This window comes from Somniosus microcephalus, chromosome 4, assembly GCF_052327205.1.
Source record: "Somniosus microcephalus isolate GS21.2 chromosome 4, FLI_Smic_1.0, whole genome shotgun sequence".
NCBI classification, from domain to species: domain Eukaryota; kingdom Metazoa; phylum Chordata; class Chondrichthyes; order Squaliformes; family Somniosidae; genus Somniosus; species Somniosus microcephalus.
This window is the reverse complement of record NC_140990.1, coordinates 73,787,600-73,801,721: the sequence shown is the minus strand read 5'-3', so window position 1 is coordinate 73,801,721 and position 14,122 is coordinate 73,787,600. Positions and strand designations below refer to the sequence as shown.

Genomic DNA, 14,122 nt, shown 5'->3' with positions numbered 1-14,122 from the left:
TTAAAAACTATGTCTTTGACCAAGATTTTTGCCTGTCCTAATATCTCCTTACGTGGTTTGGTGTCATATTTTGTCTGATAACGTTCTTGTGAAGAGCCTGGGAACATTTTAAGGCAGTAAAGGCGCTATATAAATGCAAGTGGTTGTTGTTGACACAGGAGCAGGTAGAGAAGGATCATCCACTCGACACTTCTGACTGAAGAAAGTTACAAATGATTCAGCCTTGTCCTTTGCACTTATATGATGGTCTCCACCATCATTGAGGATGGGGATGTTCATGGAGCCTCCTCCTCCTATTAGTTGCTTACTTGTCCACTACCATTCGTGACTAGATGTGGCAGGGCTGCAGAGCTTTGATCTGATGCTTTGATTGTGGGATTGCTTGGCTCTGTCTATAGCATGCTGCTTCCTCTCTTTAGCATGCATGTAGTCCTGTGTTTTAGCTTCACCAAGTTGGCTTCTCATTTCAGGTACACCTGGTGCTGTTCCCAGCATGCACTTCTGCACTCCTCTTTGAATCAGGGTTAGTCCTCTGGTTTGATGATGATAGAGGAGTGAGGGGTATGCTGGGCCATGAGGTTATAAGAACATAAGAACGTAAGTATTAGGAGCAGGAGTGGGCCATATGGCCCCTCGAGCCTGCTCCACCATTCAATAAGATCATGGCTGATCATCGACCTCAACTCCACTTTCTCGTCTGAACCCCATATCCCTTGATTCCCCTAGAGTCCAAAAATCTATCTCTCTCAGCCTTGAATATACTCAACGACTCAGCCTCCACAGCCCTCTGGGATAGAGAATTCCAAAGATTCACAACCCTCTGAGTGAAGAAATTCCTCCGCATCTCAGTCTTAAATGGCCAACCCCTAATCCTGAGACTATGACCCCTGGTTCTAGACTCTCCAGCCAGTGGAAACAAGCTGTCAGCATCTACCCTGTCAATCTCCCTCAGAATATTATATATTTCAATGTGATCACCTCTCATTCTTCTGAACTCCAGAGAGTATCGGCCCATTCTACACAATCTCTCCTCATATAACAACCCTCTCATCCCAGAGATCAATCTAGTGAACCATCGTTACACCAGCTCTAAGGCATGTATGTCCTTTCTCAGATAAGGAGACCAGAACTGTACCCAGTACTCCAGGAGTGGTCTCACCAGAGCCCTGTACAATTGTAGTAAAACTTCCTTACTCTTATACTCCAACCCCCTAGCAATAAAGGCCAACATGCCATTTGCCTTCCTAATTGTTTACTGTACCTGCAAGCTAACTTTTATAGACTCATAGAATGGTTACAGCACAGAAGGAGGCCATTCAGCCCATCGAGCCCATGCCGGCTCTCTGCAAGAACACCTCGGCTTGTTCCACACCCCCGCCCTTTCCCCGTAACCCTGCAATTTTTTTTCTTTCAGGTACTTATCCAATTCCCTTTTGAAAGCCGTGATTGAATCTGCCTCCACCACCCTTTCATGCAGTGCATTCCAGATCCTAACCACTCATAGAGTAATAACAGCACAGAAGGAGGCCATTTGGCCCATCGAGTCCGTGCCGGCTCTCTGTAGAACAATCCAGTCAGTCCCATTCCCCGCTTTATCTCCGTAGCCCTGCAAGTTTATTTCCCTCAGGTGCCTATCCAGTCTCCCCTTGAAAACATTGAGTGTCTCCGCTTCCACCACTTCCGTCGCTGCGTAAAAAAGTTTTCCCTCATGTCGCTTTGTTTCTTTTGCCAATCACCTTAAATCTGTGTCCTCTGGTTCTCGACCCTTCTGCCAACGGGAAAAGTTTCTCTCTATCTACTCTGTCCAGACCCCTCGTGACTTTCTGTGTTTCCTGTACGAGGACAACAAAATCTCTCTGAACACCAACATTTAATATTTTCTCACCATTTAAAAAATATTCTGTTTCTCTATTTTTCCTACCAAAGTGAATAACCTCACATTTCCTCACATTATATTCCATCTGCCACCTTATTGCCCACTCACCTGTTTATACCCCTTTGTGTCCTCCTCGCAGCTTACTTTCCCTGTTGCAGTTTGTGGTGGAATACATTCTGCAATTGCTGATTGCCCACAGAGCCTCGTGGCTGCCCAGTTTTGAACTGTTAGGTCTATGTCACTTAGCACAGTGGTAGTGCCGCACAGTACAATGGAGGGTGTCCTCAGTGTGAAGACTTGGTCTCCACAAGGACCAACTTGGTATCATCTGCAACATGCCTCCAATTTTTGAGTCCATATAATGGTGAACAACATGGGTCCCAGCACGGATCTTCTCACTTTCTGCCAGTCCGAGACACTTCCCTTAGCTCTTACTCTCTGATTTCTGTTTTGTAGCCATCTTTTCACCAAAACATGCTACTTGGCCCTTGACTCCACACGGCCTGACCTTTGGTCATCTTGTAGATCGTACACACTGCAGACAAAGTGCACCAGTGATGGAGGGGATCGATATTGAATCCTGTGGCAAGTGTGCTGCTGAAGTGGACTTCTCTGTCCCGCGTGTTTTGATGGATTGCTAGAGGTGTTTTTCACCTATTTCCACCTTGAAAAAAAAATTGCTGCCAGCTTATTAAAGCCATTAACAGCTTCTCAGGTAAGACTTACAAAAGAATGGGCCTCGTAAGTTTCCCTCTGAATAACAGGACTGCACTGAAGTTAGAAAACACAGTTAGTAAACATTTAGCAATTAAACCGGACTGGACGAGGCCTGAGGTATGAGTTGGTAACTGAAAATCGGCGGCCAGCGTACTTCACACGATGGCGGAGGGCCCGGGCATGTGGATTTCTGTATAATTTATTAATTAATTTTGTTGATTGCCCCACCGGCCCCAATATCGAAGGGCTGATAAAAAAAATGTGCTGTTGACCAATTGCGGCTTCCAATGGCGATGTGTTTACGCAAAATCACCCGCGCGGCTGAAAGTGCCCTATCAATGACCACAGGAACCCAGTGCGCAGACGCGGAACTGGACGGTGCTCTGAGCATGCGCAGTGCATGTGGTGGCGCTGGACTGAAGCGGAAGAGACGGTTCCGGGAGGCGGTAGGATTATGATATGATTTTAAATGATTTTAAAAGGGAGTTGGACGGGTACTGGAGGATGAGGATCTTACAGGGTTGCAGACAACAAGCAGGGATGTGGGACTAAGCACAAGTGCTCATTCTAAGAGCCAGCACAGGCCCGACCGGCCGAATGGCCTCCTTGGTGGTGTCCGCTTCCATGATTCTATGAAAACTAACAGAACCAAACAAAAAAATGATCTTCCTTGGTTATCGATCATTTCACTAACTTTAAACAGAGTACGCTATACACCAACAACAACTTGTATTTATATAGCGCCTTTAAAACATCCCAAGGCGCTTCTCAGTCGCGCAGTCAGACAATAATTGACACACATACTTTGTTTGTGGTCCAGTGCACTGACACAAAGTTCCTTCACAACTGTAACAATTTTATTGCGGTTCCTATGAAGGCTGTGCTCACTCTGCTCGTACACCTGGTCCCCAAAGGAGGCAAAACAGGACTAACGCTGCCGAGCTCAGCTCTTTTTGATTAGAAAATATCAACTATTTAGCCGCGCCAGGAAATGCACAAAAGAGGCAGCAGTGCTCATTGGCTGCCCAGGAAAGTCCTATTTAGATTAAACTCCTTCACCCAGAGAGTGCTGAGAATGTGGAACTTGCTGCCACAGGGAGTAGTTGAGGCGAAGAGCATGGATGCATTTAAGAGGAAGCTGGATAAACACATGGGAGAAAAGAATAGAAGGAGACGCTGATAGGGTGAGATGAAGAGAGATGGGAGGAGGCTCGTGTGGAGCATAAACACCGCATGGACCAGTTGGGCCGAATGGCCTGTTTCTGTGCTGTACAATCTATGTAATTCTATGTAATAAGAGAGGAAAGAATGTTCCATAGAAACTAGAATTATCTGTTCTGCATTTTAATCCTGAACTTACAGTGATGACTTTTGTAAACTACTTTTACAGGGAATATCATCAGCCTTTGAATATGGAAGGGGAAATGTTTGTCTGTCCTGTGTGTGGGAAAAGATTTGAAACATCAGTGTGACTGGAAAAGCACCGAGACACACAGACCCGAGTGAGAGTGTTCCAGTGCACTGACTGTAGAAAGAGCTTTAACCAGTTACACAGCCTGAAAAAACATCGCACCGTTCACAGTGGGGAGAAACCGTACACGTGTTCTGTGTGTGGACGAGGCTTCAACTGATCATCCAACCTGGAGAGACACAAGGACACCCGCACCATGGAGAAACGGTGGAAATGTGGGGACTGTGGGAAGGGATTCAATTACCCGTCCCAACTGGAAACTCATCGACACAGTCACACTGGGGAGAGGCCGTTCACCTGCTCCATGTGTGAGAAGGGATTCACTCACTCATCCAGCCTGCTGAGACACCAGCGAATTCACACTGGGGAGAGGCCGTTCACCTGCCCAGTGTGTGAGAAGGGACTCACTAATTCCTCCGACCTTCTGAAACACCGGCGCATTCACACTGGGGAGAGGCCATTCACCTGCTCCGTGTGTGGGAAAGGATTAATTCGGTCATTCCACCTGCTGACACACCAGCGAGTTCACACTGGGGAGATGCCATTCACCTGCTCCGTGTGTGGGAAGGGATTCACTCACTCATCCAATCTGCTGACACACCAGCGAGTTCACACTGGGGTGAGGCCGTTCATCTGCTCCGTGTGTGGGGAGGAATTCACTCAGTCATCCAATCTGCTGACACTCCAGTGAGTTGACACTGAGGAGAGGCCATTCACCTGCTCCGTGTGTGGGAAGGGATTCACTTGCTCGTCCAGTCTCCAGACACACCAGTATGTTCACACTGAGGAGAGGCCGTACACTTGCTCCATATGTGGGAAGGATTCATTCAGTCATCCCACCTGCTGACACACCAGCATGTTCACACTGAGGAGAGGCCGTTCACCTGCTCCGTGTGTGGGAAGGGATTCACTCTGTCATCCAACCTGCTGAGACACCAGTGAGTTCACATGTGATTGCAGGGGTTGGATTCTGCTGTTATTGCTGCTGTTAATCACATCCAGGGCTGAACCATGTTGATTCTGACCATTGGGGTTTTTTTTCTGCTGATGTTAATAACCCTTATAACTGGGCTGGAGTTTAATATTCTAGATATATAGCTGATTGACTTGTCGGGGCTGCAGTGTTCGTTTAAGAACCGCTGTCTGATCTTTCCCCTTAATTTCTGATGAGAGTCCCTGAATTATTTTACAATAAAATTATGGGCCTAGAAATTGGATAAAGCCCCGCTTGAGGTGTTAGAACTGGCGCTGTGCAAAGTTTATAGCCAGATGAAACTTATCGCCGCCTGGCGCGATATTGGGTCGCATCGCCCCCAAAGGGGATTGAGGCGCGAATTCAGATGTTGCACGGGCCTCCTAAGGCGCAAAACTTCCGGCGCTGCCCAATATCGGCGTGGACGGGCGCAGCGCAGGTGATCTCTGTAGTGTATGTGCCTTTAAGAGCCCCCTGTGTACTGTAATGCCGGTAATGGCCACTCGGGCTATATAAGCCTGTATATTGTGTTGTATCAGTTAGTTCACCTGCAGACTTTGTTCAGTAAACACCTGTGAAACCAACTCCCGTCTGGTACAGCAATCCCCTCGGCACGGGAATGGAGACAAGTCCAGTTATAGTGACGGGATGAGTTAAAGGTATTTACTCAGATGGGCGGAGGTGGGAAGTGGTGTTCCACGGGGATCAGTGCTGGGACCACTGTTGTTCACCATTTACATGAATGATTTGGACTTGGGAATCAGAAGTACAATTTCAAAATTTGCTGATGACACTAAATTGGGGGGTGTAGTTAATACTGAGGAAGACTGCGATAGCATCCTTGTAGAATTATTCAGTTGTGTTCAGTAAATAGCAGCATCTTTTAATTTGCTTTGATTGATCACATCACCATATAGTTATGTGAAAAACAGAAATCATTAACAGCTCCCAATTTCAGAATTGTCAGACTGAAACTCAGCTTATTCCAAGTACAATCTAACATTTCAAAAATTGTAATGAATGTAGGCGAGATATTAGGACTGTTGTCTAACACAATCCAAACACAGTGACACACAGACAGATGGGCAGGTGTAGCTTCACAGCGAATCCTTTCAAGCCTCACTAAAAAGGTGGCAGACTGGCAATCCATTGTTCACTAATGGAGTTGTGATCTTTGTAAATTAAGAAAGGAAATGCATGGAAATGTGTCAGAGTTGATTAAAAGAGTGGGGCATCATCTCCCTTTGATTTCTATTTCTGACACCAGGCAACAGAAAAAGGTCATTACAACACGACATTAACAGACTCTTCAGGTGTGAGACATCAGACTTCAGAACAACACGTCTGCCAGCTCTGGCCACAAACCTCAGTACAGTCAACCTTTCAGCAGCTGCAGCCCTGATTAAATAACTAGTCGTTTAACATGTCTAGTAGAGCTTTTTGTATCAAAATAGAAGAAATGTATTTGTGACACACACACAATTAATAATTACATCACAATGTGATTGTGAGGATCGATTATCGCCTCTTGATACCTTCCGTGCCCACCGGTTGGGGAAGGTATCAAGTGAACCGGTGGACACTGCCTGCTCCCTCTCCAGGGCCACTCGGGCAGGGACAAGACCACGGGAGAGAGGCAGGCAGCCAGAGTGACCCCCCCATGGGCCCCAGCCATCCTGGGCCTACAAATTGCTGTTTTCACCAGGCCCAAGAGCAGGTCCAGGAGAAGATCCTCCGACTTACCCACCCGCCTCCGCACCAGGCGGGCAAAGATTAGGGGCATGGGGCTAAAGTGTAACCAAGAGTTGAGGAGCAGCCCCTTCAGGTAACTATACAGGGGCTGCAACCTCTCACACTGAATGTATACACGGCCCATGGACTCCTCTAGGCCGCAAAAAACACATCTGGCCTTGGAGTCCGGAAAGGAGCTTAAAAACTGTTGCACACGACAGCTCCTTACAACAGTCTCCACCCCAGATCCCCAATGGTGCAGGGAAGGACCCCCGCGTAGAGAGCCCTCCACTGGGGAACCTCGCCTCCGCCGGACAGCAAGATGACCCGCCCGTCTGATTGAGATTGGGCAATAAACTAAATGAATCAATAAATGATACAGAAACCTGTAGTGTATGTACCCGTCTACCTTTAAGAGAACTATTGTATGTAACCGTCCACCTTTAAGAGAACTACTTTAGGTGTTGTACTACTTTGTTGGCTTCTGTATACTGTAATACCGACGGTGACCACACCGGTATATAAGTGCTGTGTCAGGATTTATTGGGCAGATTCGCCCTGACCTTCGAATAGTAAAGTCCTGTTTTAAGTTACTCTGGTAGTCTGTGTATTAATTAACTAAACAACCCACAGACTTTACAGTGGCGACGAGTCCGATCGTACCCTGCGGCAACAATACTTCCGAAGCAGTTAACGAGCGTCGAGAAGAGGCAACCGCCCTCGTCATTCTGCTGGGAGAAAACTCGAGTCTGCAGAGCTGGAAAGGAGGAAGAATTCAGAGACAAAGACTTCCATCAGCAACAGGCACTGACTGTCCCTTCTGCCACGGTGAGGAGTGAGCCGATCAGCACGAGAAGCAAGCCGGCCACGGTGACTGTGAGTAAGGGAAAAGTAAAAAGAATAACCGGAGGATAAGGGCGGTGCACTCGACCACGGTCGAGGGGGAAAGGAGCCGGACAGAAGTCGGGCCCAGAGGCGCTGAGACTGGGGCAGCGTGGAGCAAGGAAGCCGCGGTACAGACAGGCTGGGGACGCAACGGCGTCGTGAGACAGCTAGACCGCGACCGGCGAAAAAGGCCGGGCAGCGACCGAAGCCACGAAGCGCTGCGACCGGGAGCGTAGGTGCGAGAAGATATAATAACTCAGCCGCAGCCGGGGAGGGAAGCACCGGACTGCGAGAGGGCTGGGAGGTGCGATTGGGAGCCGAGCGAGCGGGAGAGGCAGAGCCGACCAAGGGAGACTGAGCGAGAGCCAGTCCAGTGGCTGAAACTGTTCGCCGTCAACGGGGTGTACCCAGCACCGGTAGAGCCGAGCGAGCGGGAGAGAGACAGAGCCCGAGCAAGGCGAACTGAGTGAGAGCCAGCCCAGCGGCTGAAACTGTTCGCCGTCAACGGGGTGTACCCAGCGCCGGTTGCCCTGCCGAGAAAAGGGAAAGCACTGAAGCCGACGCGCAGGCTGTGAACCTGAAAGCCAGCGGCCGTCGCCCGTGGGGAAAGTGTACCCCTCCCACCAGGGGAAGAAACGCTGGAAGCCGCCATTATGCGGAGAAGAAGACAGAAGCGGGGAACCGCCATTGAAGTGGGCGGGGAGAGAAGATAAGCGCGGGAAACCGCCATTTTCGCGGGAACCGCCATCTTGAAGAAAAAAAAAAGAAAATTTAAAGAAATAATCCGTGGTGTTATCAGGAAGAGAGGAAGATGCCTAAGCGTGGTAACATCAACGATTTTAATTCCGAGGTAGAAGACTGGGCCACGTATGTGGAACGCATTGAGACCTATGGTGAGGCCAATAAAATAGAAGAAGATGACAAAGCTATAACCTTGCTAAACTCGATGGGCGCGAAGACATACGGGCTCTTGAAGCATCTACTAGCACCAGCTAAACCGGCGGATCAGACTTTCGATGATATTGTTGCTGTCCTGAAGGATCATTTTAACCCCGCACCACTGATGTTAGTGGAACGATCCAAATTTTACGCGAGAACGCAACGGAAAGAGGAAAGCAACGCGGAGTACCTGATTGAACTGCGTAGGCTAGCGAAACACTGTCAGTTTAGGGAAAATCTGGCAGAGGCACTCGGAGACAAATTCGTGTGTGGAATGTCGAAGGAAGAAACACAAAAACGACTGCTCGAAGAGAACGATCTTACACTTGATCAGGCTGTCCTTATTGCTGCATCGAACGAAGCCGCAGCGAAAGGAATGGCGGAAATGCAGCTCAAGGCAGCGGCACTCAGTGTGCAGCAAATTACTTCGGGTACAACGAAATGCTATCGTTGTGGGAAGACAACACACGACCAGAACCAATGCTGGTTTAAAAACCAGGAATGTAGGAAATGTGGCAAGCTCGGTCACATAGCTAAGGTATGCCGGTCAGGAAAGAAGACCAACAATAATGAGTCACCACAAAAGAGGTACAGGAAGGTACATGAGGTGACTAGGAAGAGTCTGGAAGAACAGAATTCAGACTCACACTCCAACTGCAAGGAACTGGATAGTCTGAGAATTCACAATGTGAGTAATGAAGCTGACCGACAAGCTATCTGGATCACACTACAGATTGCAAAAGTCCAAGTGAAAATGGAAGTGGACACCGGATCGGCGTTGACGGTCATGAATAAGCATGATTATAAAAAGTTATTCAAGCATATTCCCCTACGGGATACGGAACTAGTATTGCAGACATACACGGGGCACAAAGTATACCCCATCGGAAAGATAGAAGTCAAGGTGAGATACAAGGACAAAGATCACCAAAGGATGGACCTGTATGTGTTGCCTGAGGGAGGTCCACCACTTCTGGGACGGGAGTGGATCAGGAAAATAAAGATAGACTGGCATTCACTAAACACCATGACGGTAGATTCTGGAAAGGAAGATGTCAAACCTGAACGGTTGTCCAGAATATTGGACGAAGCTAAAGAGGTATTCCAGCAAGGACTGGGAACACTGCGAGGAATTAAAGCAAAGGTTAAGATTGCAGAACATGCAAGCCCAAAATTTTTCAAAGCCAGATCGGTACCTTACGCGATACGACCTGCTGTGGAGGCAGAACTGGAAGAACTTGAACGATCAGGGGTACTGTCAAAAGTGGACTGGAGTGAGTGGGCCATGCCCATTGTTCCCGTCATGAAGTCTTCACCAAGTAACAAGCCAGGGGGACCGGGGAAGGTCCGCATCTGCGGAGACTTCAAGATCACAGTGAATCCGGTGCTTCACACGGTACAATACCCGCTTCCACGGATTGAAGATATCTTTGCTTCGTTGGCTGGAGGGAAACACTTCACCAAGATAGACCTGGCACAGGCATACTTACAAATGGAAGTCGAGGAAGAGTCGCGTCAGTACCTCACCATCAACACACACAGAGGCTTGTATCGTTATAATAGACTGGTTTTTGGGGTAGCTTCGGCTCCAGCAATTTGGCAGAGGGCCATGGAGCAGGTATTACAAGGAATTCCAAGCACGCAGTGTTACTTAGACGATATCCTGATTACGGGAGAAGACGAGGAAGAACACCTCACAAATTTGAAACTGGTGCTCACTAGGTTGAAGGAATATGGCCTTCGAGTTAATCGCAAGAAATGTGAGTTCTTCCAAAAACGGATCTCGTACTGCGGTCATGTCATTGACCGAGAGGGGCTGCACAAGTCACCTGACAAGACAGAAGCTGTCGTGAAGGCCCCCGCTCCGGAAAACGTATCACAGTTAAGATCATTCTTGGGGTTGATTAATTATTATCACAAGTTTCTGCCGAATCTATCCACGGTGCTGCATCCGCTGAATGCTCTGTTGCGGAAAGAAGTACCATGGAAGTGGAGTGAGGAATGTAAAAAGGCCTTTCGCAGAAGCAAGGCGTTGATTACCTCTGAAGAAGTGTTGGCTCATTTCAACCCAACGTTACCTTTTCGTCTAGCTTGTGATGCTTCCCCCTATGGAATTGGAGCAGTACTTTCACACAAGTTACCAAATGGCTCGGAAAGGCCAGTGGCATTCGCATCCCGATCATTGACCTCCGCGGAGCGAAATTATGCTCAAATAGATAGGGAGGCCCTCAGCCTTGTGTGGGGCATAAAGAAATTCAATCATTACCTGCAGGGCAAGAAGTTCACATTACTGACAGACCACCAGCCGTTGGTGTCCATATTCAACCCTAACAAGGCCGTTTCCACCATGACAGCGCAAAGGTTACAGAGGTGGTCCGTGTTACTTGGGGCACACCAATATGACATCGAATACAAAAGGTCCAAACAGCATGGAAATGCTGATGGGTTATCGCGCTTGCCATTGCCGATAGTAGAAGAAGCGACTACAGTGGACCCGGTAGAGATGTTCCACTCATCCATAGTGGAATGTCTACCAGTAACAAATTCGATGATCGAAAACGAAACAAGAAATGACCTGACTCTCTCACGAGTCTATGATTTAACGGTGGAGGGATGGCCAGCACAGGGCGAACCAACGCTGCCAGCATTTTCGCAGAGAAAAGAACAGCTGTCAGTGTGTCGAGGAACCCTGATGTGTGGATCTAGAGTGGTGATTCCACCCAAACTTCAACAGAAGGTGTTAAAGGAGCTGCACGAGGGACATCTGGGTGGAGTGAAAATGAAGAACCTAGCAAGAGCATTCGTGTGGTGGCCAGGCATTGATGGGGACATCGAAGAAATCACTAAGAGCTGTCTAGGATGCCAGAAGGTCCAAAACGCGCCACCACAGGCTCCTTTGCATCCATGGGAGTGGCCCTCATCTCCTTGGCAAAGGGTACACATCGACTTTGCTGGTCCATTTATGGACTCAATGTTTCTAATAGCGGTGGATGCACACTCCAAGTGGCCGGAGGTAATAAAGATGTCCACCACCACCATGGAAAAAACCATCACAGTGTTAAGGACCATGTTTGCTAAGAATGGGCTGCCGGAACAGATCTGTTCTGATAATGGACCGCAATTTGTGTCCGAAGAATTCAAGAAATTCTTAAAGAGCAATGGGGTTAAGCACTACACATCAGCCCCATACCATCCCGCCTCCAATGGATTGGCTGAAAGGTTTGTCCAGACCTTCAAGAAGGCCATAAAGGCCATGGGTAATGAAGCCATTAACTTACAACATAAGGTGGATAGCTTCTTGTTGGCGTACAGGAATGCAACACATGCGGTCACAAATCAAACTCCCGCCATGATGTTTTTTAATAGACGACTAAGATGCCGGCTGGATTTGCTTAAGCCAAACGTCAGAAGGGACGTAGAGAACCGGCAATTCCAGGGCATGAATGAAAGGCCAACTAGATCTTTTCCGATAGGTCAACAAGTTTTGGCCCGGGACTACCGTACCGAGAAATGGCAGCCTGGAACTATTGGAAAAAGGCTAGGGCCGTTGATGTATACGGTGGACATTGGGGACAGTATAATAAGGCGCCATGTTGACCAGATCATAGGGTCAGCCACAAATGGCCAACCTACTCCACCACCTTACACGGTTAATGTTGAGACAGAGATACCCAGAACACCTACCTCCGATCTGGTAATACTGGAATCAGATGAACCTGACACTGTCCTTCAAGCCGAATCGACCTTGCCAGAAGCACCTACTACCCCGCCGGGAGTTACGACACCACCGAGGCGTTATCCGGACAGAATCCGGAAACCTCCAGAGAGGCTGAATCTGTGAACTGCCTTGCATAAAGTTGTATATATGTTATAATGTATGTTTAATGGGGAATCAGTATGTTGTAAGCTAAAAAGGGAGGATTGTAGTGTATGTACCCGTCTACCTTTAAGAGAACTATTGTATGTAACCATCCACCTTTAAGAGAACTACTTTAGGTGTTGCACTACTTTGTTGGCTTCTGTATACTGTAATACTGACGGTGACCACACCGGTATATAAGTGCTGTGTCAGGATTTATTGGGCAGATTCGCCCTGACCTTCGAATAGTAAAGTCCTGTTTTAAGTTACTCTGGTAGTCTGTGTATTAATTAACTAAACAACCCACAGACTTTACAAAACCCGAGTCCCCGGGTCCTCAGCCCTGGTGTGAAGTACGCTGGCCACCAATTTTCCGTTACTAACTCGCACCTCAGGCCCCGCCCAGTCTGGTTTAATTACTAAATGTTTTCCAACTCGGGTTCAGGCCTGTCATTCTGAGGGAAACAAGGCCTCATTTATTGATGTGTCCCACCCGAGCGGCTGTTAATGGCTTTAATAAACTGGCAGCAAGGTTGTTTTTTAAAGGTGGAAAGTGGTGAAAAACGCCACTAGCGATGCCTCAAACCTCACGGACAGAGAAATCCACTTCATCAGCGCCCCTGCCACAGGACTCAATATCCACCCCCTCCACCACTGGTGCACTGTGTCTGCAGTATGTACGGTCTACAAGATGACCACGGTCAGGCCGTGTGGAGTCAAAGGTCAGGTAAAAGAATGGATGGAAAGATCGCAACAAACTTCCCTTAACTCCGACCCTCTGATTTCTGTTTTGTAGCCATCTTTCCATCCATTCTGCTGCCTGGCCCTTCACTCCACACGGCCTGACCTGGGTCATCTTCTCGATCTTACAAACTGTTATGGATAGCAAGCTGGTTGCAAAACAGAAAACAGAGAGTAGGGGTTGGGAGTAGCTACTCAGACTGGCAAAAGGTGGGAAGTGGTGTTCCACAGGGATCGATGCAGGGACCACTGTTCACCATTTACTCAAACGATTTGGACTTGGGAATCGAATTAAAAAATTTGTCGATGACACCAAATTGGGAGGTAGAGTTAATTAATAGGATTACACAGGATATACGGCACAGAAAGAGGTCATTCGGCACAACCAGTCCATGCTGGTGTTTCTGCTCCACACGAGCCTCCTCCTGTCTTTCCTCATCTAAATATATCACCATAACCCTCTATTCCCTTCTCCCTCATATGCTTGTCCAGCCTCCCCTTAAATGCATCGATACTATTTGCTTCAACCACTCCCTGTGGTAGCGAGTTCCACATTCTCACCACTCTCTGGGTAAAGAAGTTTCTTCTGAATTCCCTGTTGGATTTCTTGGTGACTATCTTATATTGATGGCCTCTAGTTATGCTCTTCCCCACAAGTGGAAACATTCTCTCTGTATCCACTCTATGAAAACCTTTCATAATTTTAAAGACCTCTATTAGGTCACCCCTCAGCCTTCTTTTTTCAGGAGAAAAGAGACCCAGCCTGTTCATCCTTTCCTGATCTGTATACCCTCGCATTTCTGGTATCATCCTTGTAAATCTTCTCTGCACCCTCTCCAGTGCCTCTATATCCTTTTTATAATATGGTGACAGAGCGGCAGCAGCGGGAACTCGAGCGGCGGCAGTATAAAAAGGTAAGCCCGAGCACGG

General features: G+C 47.9%; 2 pseudogenes; one reads left to right on the top strand and one right to left on the bottom strand.

Moving 5' to 3' along the window:
- The window catches only part of LOC147119232 (uncharacterized), a 125,322-nt pseudogene that overhangs the window by 36,719 nt on the left and 74,481 nt on the right, over positions 1-14,122 (bottom strand).
- Positions 4,246-14,122, top strand: part of LOC147119231 (uncharacterized) — a 108,533-nt pseudogene continuing 98,656 nt past the window's right edge.